The sequence below is a fragment of the Dermacentor variabilis genome, chromosome 10 (assembly GCF_050947875.1).
Source record: "Dermacentor variabilis isolate Ectoservices chromosome 10, ASM5094787v1, whole genome shotgun sequence".
NCBI classification, from domain to species: Eukaryota; Metazoa; Arthropoda; class Arachnida; order Ixodida; family Ixodidae; genus Dermacentor; species Dermacentor variabilis.
In genome coordinates, this window is record NC_134577.1 from 88,814,844 (window position 1) to 88,829,189 (window position 14,346).

The window sequence follows — 14,346 nt, forward strand, 5'->3', positions numbered from 1 at the left end:
ACACATAAACTCGAATTGATCCACTTTTCAGAGTTAAGCTTGAATGTCAGACTAAATCTGCTCTTCAGTCCTTTTGGTGACGCGTAACACTTAACTGGGACCATCTTCCCCAAAGACGTTGTATCTGTGAATGAAATCAGCTATTTCAAGCTGTTTTAGTTCATATTGTCTAACAGACCTCCTTGCATTTTACATTCCTTACCACTGCATTTGTGCATAATCTCCAATAATCTTATAACCGCCATCTAGTGAGCGAATCACATCTTATAGACATTGACAACTTATCTTTAACTTATTGCCTTTCTATTTGCATGTTTTTGTGCGTTTGAAGTCACCACTCTCCTGAATGCTACGTTTGGCCCTAAGGCTATAATGAAATATTAGAGCATTCTATTGAAGTGGCGCTTGCGATAAACAAATGGCACTCGTCAAGTCTGTCTTCATCATGAAGTCACCAAGGTGCGAGGGCGCTTTTCTTCAAAACGGAAGAAACACTACTAAGACAGGTTACAATAGGGCAATGTACCTTGATTGAATTTTCGGTTTCTTAACTACAAATCTACTATAGCCTCTCTTGCAGCCGGGAAATGTACGGAAATCCTATATTCCAAAGCATTGTACTAGAGAAGAGCAACTTCTTTGAAGCGGTAATCAACATCAGAACGCCTCCATATTAGCGTGTGTTTCCACAGATATCGACTTCTTGAGAAGTTCGCATTCACTGCGTGAATAATTCACTTTTGAGAACAAGAAAAAACAATAAGTGGTGGTTTCAAGAAAATCTCAAGAAGGGAAAGTTTTTGTAGACTGTTGGTTCGTTAGAAGCGAGTCTTTAGCGCAGAGAAGGCGATGACAAGAGAAAAATATTACTGCAGAAACTCCTTAGTCGCTAGTCTTGCACACATACGTCTCTGACATATCCGAACGCGCCTGGCCGCATGATGCGACCTTCCCTTTAATATATCATCGTTATAGTCATCATAATACCAACTGCAGGACGAACCACTCTCTCTGTGACCTCCAGTTACCCTTGTCTTGCGCTACTTGATTCCCATTTCGGCCTGTAAGTTTCCTCATTTCATCACCCCACGCAGTTTTCTACTATCTTAGGCTACACTTTCTTTCCCTGACACCCATCGGGTAAGTCTGATCAAGCTGCATTTTTCCCTAATACTAAATAGGACATCGGCAAGGTGCGATTGCTCTCTAATCTACACAGTTCTATTCCTGTCTTTTGAAGTTGCGCTTAACATTTTAGTTTCATTGCTCTTTGCGCGGTCCTTAACTTGTTCTCGTGCTTCTTTGTTAGCTTCAATGTTCCCGCCCATATGTTCGCACAAGTAGAATACAATGATTGCACACTGTTCTTTTCCATGAGAGCGGCATGCTCCATATCAAGATTTGGTAATGCCTGTTGGAAGCACTCCGATCTCTGTTCCCTTTCCGGGTTATTGAACATTATCTTTGTCTGATGCATATTACTCTACAATCTCACTCTTACAGTTTCTCGGTTAAAGACCTGAATCATTTGTTCCAATTCGTCCCCAGTCTTGCTGAACAGGCCAATTTCATCTGCATAATAGACGTTGCTGAGATAATGGCTGTCGTTCCTCACTCTTGAGCCTTCCTAAACAAATAGATCTTCAGCTAAGCATGCAGTGAATAGCACTGGAGAAATTGTGCCTCCATGCCTGACCCCTTTCTTGATAGGTAACTATTTTTCTTGTCGTATATCATAGTAGCTGTGCAATTTTGTTGATATTATCCATGATATTCACGGATGCCTCCTATACTCCTTGATTACGCAATCGGTGACTGCTGGTTTTTTTCACCGAATCAAATTTCTGTTCATAATCTGAATGCCATATTGAGAGGTTGATTGTACTCCCCAGATCTCTCAATTACCTGAGTGATGACATGTAGGAACCTCTTGTTTTGAATGACCGAAGTGTCGCCATGGTTCTATCGTAAATTATGTCGGTGAATATTTTATACGCCACTCAAAGCGAGCTTGTGGGCCTGTATATGCTTTTTTTCAATTCTTTAACGTCTCCTTTGTTATGGATGAGTTTAATGGTGGTATTCGTCCAGCTCTCTGGTACACTAACGTTATCATGTACACTGTATAGAGGGTGGCAAGATTTTCAAGCACAATATCCCTTTGAGCACAGCTGTCTAGGTGTTTGGATTCGCGATATAATAATGCAAAGAACTCGATTTTGAAGGGCAAGGTGCTCTCGGCGGTGACACTGAACCCCTGCTCGGGTAGCTAGTTTAGCAGGAGCGGCAGACGAAGCATTTCCAGCTGCTGCTTCGCTCATTGTTCAGAAAGAAAGCGTGAACACGGCAACGCGCGGCTCGCGCCGAGCGCATTCTCTTGCGGCGGTGGAGCCGCCCGCACATGAAGTAGCGCACTTCTTCTGAAGCCTACGCCAGCGCATTGCTTCTAAACTGGGCGCATACCTGGCCATGCCGCCCCTCCACTTTACTTTTAACCCTTTTCGCCATACGCTCCTCCGGTTTCTTGCGCTATACATTTCTCTCCTTTTTCCTCCTCGTTTTTTTCCTCCTTTCATTTTCAACCTGGCGCTGGCTTCTCTCCCTTGTGTTGTTCTCGTAGATTTCCACCTCTATGTCTCCATATGTACTCTGCGGACGTGGGATCCAGCTACAATCTGTCCAGCCATTCGGTAACGTCTGCAGTGATCCCGGGATGAGATTATTCCCGAGTTCCGGAATCTATGGCCCGCGATAATGTAGGCCCTCCTCGTCTACACTCACAGTGATCCCTGGACGAAGTAGCTTCCTACTTCCAGACTGTAATTCCCGCGACAACGGAGGCCCTCCTCGACTATCTTAGCGTGGCCATACGTCGTCGAGCAGTCCCGATGGCACTTGGTAGCAACCGCACATTGTGAAAGCGGGCCATCACCTACTTGGGCCTGCAGATAGACCAGCGGCTCTAATTGGGAGCAAACGGCCAAGCCGCTCATCGACCAGTACCAATGTTACGAGAGGTGGCTGGATGTCTCCTGTACCGCCGCATAGGATGTGCGCCACCATGGGACATCCGTCTATGCGCTGCAGCGCCTGAATAAAATTTGTTTATGCGCTGCCCCTCGTGGCCCTACTTAATCTCCTGGTCGTACAGCCACGGAACACCATCTGGATGATTCATGGCTTACCGGGGAAATCAAACATAGCTTACCCCCTACCCGTGGCGAAGACTTGGCCGCTATCCCTGCTCATGCTACAGTGAGGCCTCTATCACGTTGAGTGGCCAGATCACGGCCCGGTTTGGGTGATGTACCTCGCCAGGTTGCGAAGCAGACCTCAGTCCCGCACGGGCAGCGTATGTCAAATATACGAGGTGGTTCTCGGCCACCCTGCCGAACTAGCCAGCCCGCCACCTTCGCCATACCAGCAGGCCTGAGAGGCGTCTAGTACGCCGAGGGTCCCACGAGAAGGGGGTAAGTACCAGGCTTCGGCGTTCCTACTGCAGCACCTGCTGCAAGGACATCCCATCTACACGGACGGCTCCCAAAATAGGGACTCCAATTCTGCCACAGCTTTCACTGTGATCCCTGCCCTTGAGCACTCCGGAGTGTGTAGGCTGCCTTTTGTGGCAAGATCCGCTGCTGCTGAGATGGCTGGCCTGCATCAGGCCGTGGATGTTTGGGCGGAGAAAACCCCGGATCCATCGGTCGTGATCCTCTACGACTCAGTCGGCGGGCCTGGATCTTCAACCACTGGAGACCGCTGGCGTTGGCGTCACCTTGATGGCGGAAAAATTTCTCGCCCATGTTTCGAATGGCCTGAACCTGTGGCTGCAGTTCCCCCTCGCACGTCTGCGTCCAGGGTAGCGGGAAGGCTTACGTCCCAGCAAAGGCATTACACTACGCCTCTGAACCCATGTGCGCAACCCTGATGGCCTTCGAGTATCCAATGCGCACGTTACAGAGACATTTTACGGCAATCCCCCGGGCCCAGCACTCAACTCCCCGTCCCAGTTCTGGCACGCGCCTCACGAGGCCGCAATGGCCTCCCCTGGGGCGCCTCTTCATCAGCTCTTCTTGAGAAGTAAGCCAGGCGTACAGCAAGTTCCTGGTTCCAACCCTGAGCAGCTCGGCATGTGGCGAGGTCAAAACAATCGAGCGTCTTCTTTCTATTGCCCCTCTTTCTTTAAAGAAAGAGAGCCGCACGTCTGTTTCCCGACCGGCACTATACCTGCGCTTCAGGCGCCTCATCATGTTTCTAGAGGACACGAGGTGTTTGTGTGTCTTGTGAACGCGCCGCCTGGCTGCCGCTGGTTGCGCCATAACACGAGGAAATGCATTGATTAGACGTTTACAACGAGGCAACGTCATCCATTCATCAGCGCCTATCCATAAGTCAACGCAGCATTGACACAGACTGTTGACGGGTCTACAAAAGACCGCTCGATCTACACCTCACAACCAGAACTAAAGATGAAAAGAGCTAACGACGAATGTTACCGTGAGAACGGCTTCTACCTCGGACTCTCAGCTTGCTACGCGCTTTGTACATAGGCGGAAGCAAATGCACAATATAAGAGACAGAGTCCGGGGGAATTGTGCTACATAAAAGGTGAGATAACGCGACCAATACTGCGATTAGGATTGGCCAATATATAGTCATCAGATTCCATACTCCGGTCGCCTACGAAGACGACGGCATTAAATGCGGACAATTTTGGTGCGGCGAGTGCTGACATGTCCTGATGTGAACGCACAAGAATAATCTGCTCTTGCATGAAGCGGGCTTCCGTATCTGTAGCCAGTGTTATTAATGTAAAATAAATTTTCCTTCCTTCATCACTACTACCGGGCTTACTCGTCAATGGGCTTGGTAGATTCCTGGTCTAAAGGCCGCATCGAGCCGCAACACGGTGAAAGCCAAGACTTCCGTGACCACTTCGACCTTCTCTGTCTTCTTTCTTTCTTAATGCCCGCCTCCTCTTTCCGAAGGGGTTGAGCCGTTCTCTTTAAAGGATTGAAGAAAATATCACCTGTTACTCTTTACGATCACCTTCTCTTTCGCTGTACAAAAAAGATCTGAGTTCGGCCTGAGCGATACTTTTCTCTGGCGTGGGTGGTCCTGCACTAGGTCAGTGATGTCGGCTATGGAAAGGATTCACATTGGTAAACAGAAAGAAATGAGTTCCTGAACATACTCAGTACACTTAAATTTGTTGGGTTCAAAGTCCAGTAATCCAAGCTGTTTATAATGCATTATTTGTTTTGCAGACGAGGAAGCAATTTGATATGCAACAGTGGGTTCTACAAAAAATTCATATAGTATAACGACACTCCCTAACGCGAATATTTAGTGCATTTCTTGTCTATTTCAAATTTGCGATATATTGTGGAAATTATTTTATTTCTTAAGAGGAAGCTTTAGCTCGAGTGCTCCTATCTAAATACATGTAAAAGGAGAATTCGTTTTTCTCGGCAACCACTGCACCAAATTTGACGAGGTTTGTTGCATTTAAAAGAAAAACTTAAAATATAGTGACTGTTGGTTTTGAATTTTTGAGTTAGATTGTCAATTTTTTGTTAAAAATTGGCAAAAATCGAAAATTCTCAAAAAACGAAACTATCAAGTTTACAACTCTGTGACTTAACCACTGAAAATTATAATACAATTCTGTGAATTGCATTTAATAGTACATCTAAAGCGGACAAAATTGATATGTTACACGTGAATGTAAAGAAATTTAATAATAGAGAAATACAACTTTTGCAAAACCGTTGTAACCAATGTAACAAATTCACGTAAGATGTAAAATTACATATTGAATTTGTCCGCTTTGAATGATCTAATGGATGCCGTTTACACAACCGCGATATCGGTTCTTGATGCAGAGCTATGAATTTATAAACTTGATGCTTCTATTTTTTTCAAACGGTCAAATATTTGAAAATCGTTTTAAGAAAATTCAAGCCCTAAATCGAAATTCCGCTTGCAACAGTCGCTAGAATTTAACTTTCTCTTTCAAATGCGACAAATTTCATCAAAATCGGTCCAGGGGTTATCTCATGAAAACGTTTTTGCGTTTTACATGTATTTGAATAGGCAGCGTCGGAGTTGGGCCCGAGCTAAAGCTTCCTCTTAACAACGAGATCCTGCCAGCAGATACACGGTGCTTCTGTCCGGGCAGCTCGTTTAGCAGCAGTGGCAGACGGAGCATTTCCACCAGTTGCTTCGCTCACTGTTAAGACAAATACCGCGGGCACGGGAAGGCGTCACTGGCACGGAGGGCATTGTCTAGCGTCGGTGGCGCAGATGAAGTAGCGCATGCGTAGTGAGCCTGAAGCCCGTGCCATCGCTTCGTTTCCAAATATGGTATGGGTTGACACCCTCAGCATATGCCTGGTCGACACCATAGAGCTCCTTTCGTGCGGCGCTCTTCCTTGATCATTGCCCTTTCGCCAAAGTCCTTCTTCCCCTTGCTCCTCATTCTTCTACTGCACCCTCCTCCTCCACTCTCCTCGCGATCACTTCGCTATCTCTGTCTTTCATGCCGCGCGGCGATCTGCATTCGCTCTTTCATTTCTCACTCGGCTTGTTCGCTCGGTTATGCCAACACTCGATGTTCAATGAAGGAACGGGCGCCTAAAAGCGCGTTTACAGTTTGTTATCGGCGTGTGTTGCTTGAAGCGAGTCACCTTACGCCGCTTGAGCTGCGCGAGCCGAAATGCTTCACCTCTATAAGGTCACTAGATAAAACAAGCTTAGGCTGTTTTGCGGATGGAGCAAGAGCCATTTCGAGACCGGGTGCGTAGGAGCGCGTTAGCAGCGTCCGATTATGTTGACTGCACTGGTCCGTCTAACCATCGACGCTGCTCTTGCCAAAGTGACGTGACGTGTACGCGCACTCACACTACGTCGGACTATATTTAGCCCTTCAGAGCTGTGCTCGAAAAGTTGGTGTCCCCATTGTCCTTCACAGATTGATAAAGTATTAGAAATAATGTTAGCTTTTATGATTGTATATTCTAACCAGTCGGCCACAACTGCGAGAACCGATTGTATATTTTAGAGGTAATCATGATTCCTTTGGTGATTATTGTGCAGACTGTAATTATGGAAACATTGAGGTAGAGATACTTGTGACATTCAAAGGTGCAAAAAATTGAAAAATAATTTCCAAATAGATGTTGTGTGGGCAGCCTTCTATCTCGCGCATACTCTTGACGCACTCACCCTAGAAGTCGATGCCGCGTTTTTTCGTGGTCTCCCAGAATGCATCTGAGGCATGTAGGTGCATATGAGCCATGCACTACAACGCCGGACGTCACTCGCGCTTCGCTCTGGACACGTTGCACCATCTAGCGGCGCCACTGCGAAGTTCATGCGTGGCCTCCAAGATGCGTTTTGCACCGGTGAATGAAAACTGTAAGAATTTTCCGCTTTTTTGAGGCGCATATTTTTGACACCACTCACTAAAGCGCAGGGCTGTTGTGCACCCGGTGTGAAGACGTGTACCGCAGGTTCTACTCCGTGCATGACTTTTTAATTTAATCACTTTTTTAAGACAGTGTCACTTAATCACTTTAAAGACAGCTTGCGTCAGTGTGGACGCAAGCGGCCATGGTATCGGCGCTGTTCTCGCCCAACCGCAGAATGGTACCGAGTGCGTGACAGCCCACGTCAGCCGCCTGCTGTCACCTGCTCAGACAAATTACTTCACTACTCAGCGGGAGTGCTTGGATTTAGTTTGGGCTGTCACCAAGTTCCAGCCATATTTGTACAGCCGCACGTTTGCGGTCGTTACAGACCAGCACCCCCTCTGCTAGCTGTCTTCCCTCCGGGACGCCACAGGACGGCTCGGTCGCTCGGCGTGGCGGCTCCAGGCATTTTTATTTGTTGTCAACTATAAGTCTCGACGTCCGCACAAGGGCACTGACCGCGTCTTGCGTCACCCAGTGGATCCCCCTGATGCTGCTGCGCATGATCCGGTGACCTGCGTGATGGCTTTGGCTGACATGACCGACATGCGCGCTGAACAAGAACGCGACGCATCCTTCCGTCGGCAGCACCGACGGCACGTGTCACATGTTCGTGCTGCATGACGGCATCCCCTACCGCGGCAATATCAGCCCTGACCGCCCTGAGTTGCTCCTTGTGCTTCCTCGCCATCTGCTATCCGTCGTTTTAGAACTTCACGATGCACCGGCGGCGGAAAACCTTGGAATCTTGCGTACATACGACCGCGTACGACGCCGGTACTTGTGGCTGGGTCTCTACCACTCTGTGCGTCGTTATGTTGCAACTTGCGAATTGTGTCAGCACCGGAAGAAACCTCGCCTGCAAACTGTCGGCCGACTCGATCCAGTTGACGTTCCCTCTGAACTATTCTTTCGCGCAGGCCTTGGCTTGCTTGGCCCTTTTCCGACGTCGACTAGAGTCAATAAGTGGATCGCCGTTCCTTCTGATTACGCGACACGCCACGCGATAAAGAAGGCGTTGCCGAGTAGTTGCGCAACAGCTGTCACCCATTTTGTCTTTCACGACGTCATTCTCCAACAGGGTGAACCTCGACAGTTACATACCGCGGCCGCTCATTCTTGTCACGAGTTGTGGGCGACCTCTTCCGCTATTGTGCCACTGAGCACAAGCTGTCAACCGCCTACCACCCACAAACGAACGGTCTTACGGAACGTCTGAAGCGAACACTCACAGAGATGCCGTCGATGTACATTTCCAACCATCACCGCGACTGGCACGCCACGCTGGCCTACGGGACATTCGCGTATAACTCGTCCCTGCATAATTCCGCAGGATATTTAACCTTTTGTCTTATTTATGGTCGCGACCCCACTTTGCCCTTTGACACCATCCTACCTTCTGTGCCCCGCGCTGCCACTGAGTACGCTCCTGAAGTCATCGATCGCGCTCACATGGCGCGTCAAGTCACCGATCTCGCTTATTAGCCTCGCAGCATGTGCAAACAGAGCGTTGCGACCGTTGGCATCGCGATGTTCAGTTCGCCCCAGGTGCTTGGGTGCCGCTTTGGTCACCGTGTCATCGGGTGAGCCCCTCCCAGAAGCTTCTTTCGCGCGGCACAGGGCCTTATTAATTCCTACATTATGTTAACGACGTTAATTACGAGATCGCGCAGTTACAGTTTCATCCATCCTCAAGTCCGCCACCTGTTAAGGATGTGCTGAATTCGTGGTTGAAGCGATACTTCGCTCAGGCTTCTTCGCCTACGATGCTCCGAGACGGGGCTTCACCACCCGGGGGCTTCATTAAGAAAGGATGAACGAAGAGAGGAAGAAGAAAAAAAAAGAAAGAAAGAAAAACGTTCATTTTTTTCCAGATTATGTGCACAAGTAGCAATCACTTGTCGGACGTGTAGCCGAAGGCTACTTGAAGGTCCGATAAAAAAATACATAGGAAATCCAAGCACAGCAGGAATAAAAACAGGCCAACAGTAATTGTACACAGAAAGTTGTTCATTGTTAATTCACAAGTCAAATAAAAGTAAGTGAATACATCAGAGTACCAAAGAACAGTGTTAAGGGCACAGTTCTAATACAGGAGAATACATATCTCAATGTAACGATGTGTACTATGATGTCAATTACTTTTACGTATCCCACAAACAATTGCAAACATTATCGAATAGAACTGAACTGGTTCATAAAGCATACAATTTATTAAATGCAATACGTACATAATCAGCAAAAACGAAAGCTATATGATATTTCAATGCATATAAAACAACACAATCGCTTCATACTAATTACATAGAATAAGCAGAAAATAGTCTAAATATACAATCTTTGCAGTGTACAGACCTATCAAGAAATTGATGATTTACTCTGTCTTTAACAAAGAAAGAAAATATTCCTTCAGGGCACTAGTGAAGTTCGAAGAAATAATGACTGTCGCTGGGAGTCTGTTTCAGGCTATAATGCCTGTGAACCGTAGCATACGCTCTCCTTATATATTGCTACACGGTGCGAGGTTAAAATAACCTGCAGTTATATTTCTTCCGCATGGCAAAGACGAGTAAAATATGGATAAGCTGAATGGGTGGTTTAATCTAACAACCCTATAAACACACTATCAAATTCTCTGCTGACGTAAAGAGTCAAATGGTAATATGTGATATTGGTGGAATAATGGGGCCGAGTGATCGTAATTCTGAGAATGAGACAAAATTCTTATTGCGCGTTTTGGAGCCTAACAACCGGATTTAATATGGTTTTATACGCCCATCCCCACGAGTACATGCAATACCTTAAGTGACTTTCAATAAAAGTGAAATACATAAGTAATAAAACTGAGGTGTCAAAGTACTCGCGGGCTAGAATTAAGCCTTAGCAAGCAGATACCAATTTGGAGCCGACGCTCTTTATGTGATCTTCCAATTGCAGGTGCTTATAAAAAAAACATGGTATTTGTAAGAATTCGTTTAGAATGTTTAAAGAATGTTTAAAGAATGTAATGTAAGAATTGTAAGAATGTTTAAAGGTGTAGTATCTACTATTTTGAAGCGTGACTGAAAAACAACATATTTTCTTTTCTTTGTGTTAATTGGTAATTTGTCAGCCGAGAACCAAGAAGATATTAGCCAAGCCAAGAAGATCGCGAGACGCTGGCTGCTGCAGGTTGTGGATGGTCAGCCATCTTAACTACTCAGGCTAATTTTGTATATATATTGTAAGTATAATCTGCTATACTCCCACCATCCCCGTAATAATATCATCGAGTACGTCTACATGCGATGGCTTCCATTGAACTCTGTCACATTGCTGCAATACCGATTCAGGATAAATACAGAGTAGGGGGCTATGTACCGGAAAACGCGAAACGTAATCGTTGACGCTGAACGCCATTTTAGTAACACAATCCTTTGACTTTCCCAATATGGCCATAGGTAAATTTCCTTTGTGGTTTCCTAGAAGTACACTTACGGAATGTCTGACGTATAAGGAAGCGCCGCTAGGCAAACGTTCACACTCTAAACTCTTCTAAAAATACGGCACACATGTTCTTCAACCATTTTCCTCGAAGCGGCACAGATGTTTGTGAAATGCCAACGCAGCGAAAGAAGCAGACAAGAGACTTCAAAAGAGTATACCGTGGGGACTGTAATGACGCAACGCTGCGTAGATCAACCCATGCTCGTATTTGAATTCCTCGCGTACACGATCGGCTCCCGCTTTCAAACCACATCCGCCTCCGTGCAACTATTTTAACGTCTAATTTCGAATCCTTTCTCAGCGAGTTACAACCACTTTTCTTTATAGGGTTTGATTTGTAGGCTTTACTGCGGTGCAACCCCTAAAACTGTCGGCTTCACTTTTGTACAACGTAAACATTTCGACATATGTACACCCCTGATAGCAGTGATGTTCCCGCATACTAGGTGTTTTTGGGAAGACGAAGCAATTTTAAGTATTGACTGCGGAGATAGCTCAATTCTTAGTCCTTGGGCTGGCCTACATTAAGAGGCGAACATCACTTGCATGAGTAATCTAAAATGCACAATTCTCATTAAAAAAATTTCAGTGCTTGAGTTATCAACGAGTGGTTATGCGCCCGTCTTACCGCTGACATTCCGCTGTCGATGTGTGTACCAGCCATCGGCGGGAGTGAGATAAATAACACTCCCAGTCTGGATCGAATGCGCGGAGGTTGAGTGGGAGTCAGCGTCTCACTGAGCCATATTTTTTAGATACGTTACTAAGTGAATAGAATGAAATGTACGTGCCACTTCAACTACCAGATCTTTGATTATTTATTTCTAATATGTTGATCTATATTTTTCCGCTTTTCTTACCTTTACTGATAATCTTATATTCTACAGTTTTATACATCATATAAGAGCAGGTCCCCTTGGCAGTTTATACTTTGCGAACTCCTTCTGTAGTACATTTCCTTTGTAATTGTAATAATGCTTAAGAATAATAAAATTCATTGATTTATTCATATGTTGATTCATTGATTGACTGAATTATTGATGTTGCCCGGAACTATCTACAATATATTATTACGGGGATGTTAGGAGTATAGAAAGAGTGCAGTTACAATATATTTCTATATATATACAAAATGAGTCAGAGAAGTTAAGATGGCTGACCACCAACGACATGCAGAAGCCAGCGTCCCACGATCTTCTTCTTCCTCTCTCTTCTTCATCCTTTCGTAACAGGACCTCCGGGTGTTGAAGTGCTGTCTCGGCGCATGCTGGGCGAAGAATTGCAAGCGAAGTATGGCTTCAGCCGCGAAACGTGCACGGCATCAACCGACGTCGGACTTGAGGAAGCATCAAGTTGTAGCGGCGAAATCACCTCATTAATGTCGTTAACTTGACCTAGGACGTTATAAGGCCTTGTGTAGAGAGAGAGAATCTTCTGGGAGAGGCCAACCACCGGACATGGTAACCAAAGGAGCACCCATGCACCAGGCGTGAAATTAACATCGCGATGGCACCAGTGAGAACGCTCTTTTTGTATGTGCTGCGTCGCTAATAAACGAGGTCGGATGACTTGACGTGCCATTTGAGCGTGATCGATGACTTCACGAGCGTACTCAGTTGCAGCACGTGGCACAGAAGGGAATATGGTGTCAAACGGAAGTGTGGGGTCACGACGATACAAAAGATCAAAGGGTGAATGTCCTGCGGTGTCATGTCGGAACGAAGTGTAGGTGAACGTCACGTAGGCCATCCTGGCATCCCAGTCGCGGTGATCGTTGGAGACGTCTATCGACAGCATTTTTGTGATTGTTAGGTTGAGACGTTCCGTAAGACCGTTATTTTGTGGGTGGTAGGCGCTGGACAGCTTGTGCTCAGTGGCGTAAGATACGGGGAAGTCTTCGACAACTCGAGACAAGAACGACCGGCCGTGGTCTGTAAGTGACTGTCGAGGTGCACCGTGGTGGTGAATGACGTCGTGGAGGAGAAAATCGGAGACGCCTGTTGCGCATATAGTCGTCAACGTGTTTGTTATTACGTAGTGAAGCGCGTAATCAGTAGCGACGGTGATCCAATTACTGCCGCTAGTCGTCGCCGGAAAAGGGCCAAGCAGGTGAAGGCCTACGCGAGAGAACGGCTCAGAGGGAACTTCAATTGGATGGCGTCATCCAACAAGTGGCAGGGGAGGTTTATTCCGATGCTGACACATTTCGTATGTTGCGACATAACGACGCACAGAGCGGTAGAGACCTGGGCAGAAGAATCGGCGTCGTACGTGGTCGTATCTACGCAAAACTCCAAGGTGTCCCGCCGTCGGTGCATCGTGAAGTTGTTGGAGAGTGATGGATCGCAGATGACAAGTGAGGACAAGGAGCAACGCAGGGCCGTCAGGGTTAAATATTGAGGCGGTAGAGGGTGCCGTCATGCAGCACGAACATATGACACGTGCTATCAATGCAGCCAGATTGCACTCTGGCGATGATGGACCGTAACGATGCGTCGCGTTGTCGTTCAGTGCGCATGTCGGCCATGTCAGTAAAAGCCATCACGCAGGCCACCGCATCCTCCGCAGCAGGATCAGCTGGATCCACGGGGTGACGAGAGAGGCAGTCAGCGTCCTTGTGAAAGCGTCCGGTCTGGTAATTGACTACGAAAATTCCTCGAGAGGCAAAGCCCAGTGATCAAGGAGGCGGCTAGCGTAAGCTATCACGCACTCGGTCCCATTCTGCTGTTGAGGAAAACCGCGCGGACGTCATGGCCACTTGCGTCAGCGTAAACTTCGGACGGTGCAGAGGCATTAAAGTGACCAAGTATGGGAGGGGTGGTCAGAAATCCTATGAGAGGGGCGAATGCGGTACCTTGCTCAGGGCCCTATGAGAACGGCGTGTTCTTCTTTAGGAGAACTCTCAAATGTCGAGCAACGTCGGCGAAGGTTTTGAAGAAACGGCGAAAATAAGAACACAGGCGAATGAAGCAGCGCACGTCAGAAGGAGAACATGGCACATGGAAACCAGATTTTTGGAAGACGGCAAGGATGGCAGCGAGTAGGGTAATGTGGCTGTCAAGCGTGGTAGAAAAAATAACATCGTCAAGGTAACAGAGACAGATGGCCCATTTGTTGCCTCACAGACTAGAGTCTATCATTCGTTAAAATGTCGCAGGAGCATTGCACAAATCAAACGGCATGACTTTAAACTGGTATCCGGCGTGATGAAGGCCGTCTTCTCGCGGTTAATTTCATTACCTGAAGTCTGCCTGCAGCCGCATCTAAGACCGATGGACAAGATGTATTTAGTTCCGCGACAGCAGTCCAACGCGTCATCGATGCATGGTAATGGGTAGACATCTCTTCGGGTGATCTTGTTTAAATGGTGATAATTGACATCAAAGAC